At 49.5% G+C, this 3,671-nt stretch overlaps 2 protein-coding genes across 2 annotated transcripts in view; one reads left to right on the forward strand and one right to left on the reverse strand.

Moving 5' to 3' along the window:
- The window catches only part of LOC122555716 (LIM and senescent cell antigen-like-containing domain protein 2), a 91,484-nt gene that overhangs the window by 45,179 nt on the left and 42,634 nt on the right, over positions 1-3,671 (reverse strand). The gene's annotated exons all lie outside the window — the stretch shown is intronic.
- The window catches only part of LOC122555715 (uracil nucleotide/cysteinyl leukotriene receptor-like), a 32,335-nt gene that overhangs the window by 1,060 nt on the left and 27,604 nt on the right, over positions 1-3,671 (forward strand). The window lies entirely within an intron of this gene.

The raw sequence follows: 3,671 nt of genomic DNA on the forward strand, positions 1-3,671 counted from the left end.
CAGACCAGAAGATCAGAGAGGAGAAAGGAACAGGCTGCAAGGGGTTAAAAAGAGGAAAGCAAAGGGAGAAGCGGGAAATATGGAGCAGAGAGAGAGAGAATCAGTTCAGAGGGGAAAGGAGCAGGGGACTGTGAGGGGGGAAAACAACAGAGAAAGCTGCAGAAACTTCCGCGAAGTCAGACAGAGCTAACGTCTCGAGTCCAAAGCGACTTCTTCCGATTAGGATTGCTAGCTAGAGAAAGGACAGCGATAGAGGAGGAGAGAGAGATCAATACAGATTTTCTCTGGCACGGGAGGTGATCTTCAGGTGTGAGTTTGCTCCCGGGGGGAAGGGGTTAAAAAAAAACCAGGGTTCATTCTGTCTCACTGCTGCCTCCTCCTGATCAAAGCCTGACCTGCAGGGTTGGAAGTGCCTCTGAGACTGTGACAATCTGACGGATCAATGAGTTGGTTTTGCTGGATGTCAGGGATGGGTGAGTGTGATGAGGAGTCTAGGTTAGACCAGGCCGCTCCGATCTCCGTGCTGGCTGGCTGAACCTCTTCCCCAATCTCTGCAAATCACGCCGCAGCTAAAACTGGAAGATTGCTGACACCGTGTGAGGGAACAGCCAGGGGAGACATCACCCAGCCAGCACTCTGTCTGATCAAACTGCTGGGTAGGTCATCGAGTCACACAGATGTACGGCATGGAAACAGACCCTTCGGTCCAACCCGTCCATGCCGACCAGGTATCCCAACCCAATCTAGTCCCACCTGCCAGCACCCGACCCATATCCCTCCAAACCCTTCCTATTCATATACCCATCCAAATGCCTCTTAAATGTTGCAATTGTACCAGCCCCCACCACCTCCTCTGGCAGCTCATTCCATACACGTACCACCCTCTGTGTGAAAACGTTGTCTCTTAGGTCCCATTTTAAATCTTTCCCTCCTCACCTTAAACCCAAGCCCTTATGGTTTGGACTCCCCCACCCTGGGGGAAAAGAAAAGAGTAAATGGTGGGGGCTGGTACAACAACACATTGGAAAGGCATCTGGATGGGTAGATGAATAGGAAGGGTTTGGAGCGATATGGGCCGGGCGCTGGCAAATGGGACTAGATTGGGTTGGGATATCTGGTCGGCATGGACCAGCTGGACTGAAGGCTCTGGTTCCGTGCTGTACATCTCTCTGACTCTGTGAGTATAACAGTGTAGGGAGGTTAGGGCCAAGATCAGGGTGGTGCTGGAAAAGCACAGCAGGTCAGGCAGCATCCGAGGAGCAGGAAAATCAACGTTTCGGGCAAAAGCCCTTCACCAGAAACTTTTGCCTGAAACGTTGATTTTCCTGCTCCTCGGGTGCTGCCTGACCTGCTGTGCTTTTCCAGCACCACCCTGATCTTGGCTCTAACCTCCAGCACCTGCAGTACCCACTTCTGCCTGGTGCAGGGAGATTACCCAGGCACACTGCTACTAACGGTACCCGTGATCATTGAATCCTCTGCCACTGCTTGTGCACTGACACAGTGGGAAGGCAATGGCTGGTGGAAGGAATCCTGAGGGATTTCTTACGAGATTCCCACTCTGCTGAATTCTAACCTTTCCCTGGCATCATGTGAGAAGGATTTCCCAGGCACCAGGTTCAGTGCAGTCCTCCTGTTTAGTAACACGTAACCCAGTATTTATTTACAGGGTGACTGGCAATTGAAGGGTGAGGATTCATTTAACACATTTTTTGAATTCTCCAGCACCTTTCTATTCTCCGGAGTAACTTCATACACCTCCCTGCTGTGCTTTCTGTTAGATTTCTGCAAGCATTCCCGCCCTATTCAGTTTCTCTCCCCCCCAATCCCACCCAATCCAGACAATCCTCTTGGTCTTACAGCGTCAGTGGGACACCGATTGGGTTGTCAAACCAGGGAGCTGCTCCCATCTCCATGGAGGTGGCGAGGCTGTCCAGGTAGGTTGGGGGTGGGGTGGGGTGGTGGGTTGTGATAGGTGAGCAGGTTAGGATTGATTTCCTCGTATGTTAGTGGCTCGATCTGTAACGATTCTATGGTTTATATGAAAACGGCCCGCCCAGTACCCTTAAACTGTGAACCCTGGTTCAGGCCTTTGGTCTTCTGGAACATTCTTGCTGCATTTGCACAGTCTAGCCCTGTACAACTTTGCAGGTTTCTATGAGAACCGCCATTCATTCTTCGAAACTCTGGTGAATATGGCGCTAACTGACCCAGTCAGAGCTGTCTATCGCTGTTGCTAGGACATTGATATCTACATAGGGGGGAGCGTGGATCTAATTCTGGGCTCCGCACTTTAGGATGGATGTGAAACCATTGGAGAGGGTGCAGAACAAACCCAGGAAAATGGCTCCAGAGATGAGGAGCTTCAGATATGAAGATAGAGTCGAGAAGTTAGGACTGTTCCCCTTGCTGAAGAAAAGGCCAAGAGCACATTTGATGGAGCTATTCGACATCATGAAGGAGTGGACAGAGCAGGCAGGGGGAAATACATGCCACTTGGTAAAGGATGGAGAAGGAGAGGGCATCAATTTAAAGTAATCAACAGAAAATGGGAGAACTTGGTCACAATAATAAATGGTTAGGGACCGGGATGTACTATCTGAGAGCATGGGGAGAGGCAGGTTCACTCGAGGGGTTAGGGTCTGGAGTGTACTGTCCGTGAGTGTGGGGGGGAGGCAGGTTCACCTGAGGGGTTAGGGTCTGGAGTGTACTGACCGTGAGTGTGGGGGGGAGGCAGGTTCACTCGAGGGGTTAGGGTCTGGAGTGTACTGTCCGTGAGTGTGGGGGGGAGGCAGGTTCGGGTGAAATAGGGAGCTTGACGTGTATTTGTAAAGGAAAAGTGAGCAGGGATGGTGGGAGAAGCTGGGCTGAATGGCCTTCCACTGTGCCACTGGTGTCATTTTTATCAAAAACAACAGGCAGGAGCCAACCGTGTGAATTTTAGTTTGTTTCAAAGCATTTATACATTACACATCCAAACAGCTGAGACATTTAACACGGCACTCACTCTGCTCATTCGCTCTGTACTCCAATCAGAGTGGTTTTATTAAATACACCCCATTATCCACTTTCGACAGGACTGAGTTATTCATACTGGATTTGTGAAGGAGCTGAGGTTTTAGGTCAGCTGCTAAGCAGTTAATAAAAGAGCCAGCCTTCAAACTCCAAGCCAGCCCAATTTCAAAAGGCACTGGAACATCCATAGCCTTACTGCACCCCCTTTAGGCCAGATGCATTAACTGCAAGGCACATTCATGCCATTAATTTACATTGAACCCTGAGTGTTACACTGAACCCTGGGGGTTACACTGAAGCCTGTCTGTTACACTGATCCTTCGGGGTTACACTAAACCCTGTATATTACACAGAAACCTGGGGGTTACACTAAACCATGTATATTATACTGAACCCTGGGGGTTACACTGAACCCTGTATATTACACAGAACCCTGGGGGTTACACTAAACCATGTATATTATACTGAACCCTGGGGGTTACACTGAACCCTGTATATTACACAGAACCCTGGGGGTTACACTAAACCCTGTATATTATACTGAACCCTGGGGGTTACACTAAACCCTGTATATTACACTAAACCCTGTCTATTACACTGAACCCTGTCTATTACACTGAACCCTGTCTATTACACTGAACCCTGTCTATTACACT

The sequence above is a fragment of the Chiloscyllium plagiosum genome, chromosome 13, assembly GCF_004010195.1.
Source record: "Chiloscyllium plagiosum isolate BGI_BamShark_2017 chromosome 13, ASM401019v2, whole genome shotgun sequence".
NCBI classification, from domain to species: Eukaryota; Metazoa; Chordata; class Chondrichthyes; order Orectolobiformes; family Hemiscylliidae; genus Chiloscyllium; species Chiloscyllium plagiosum.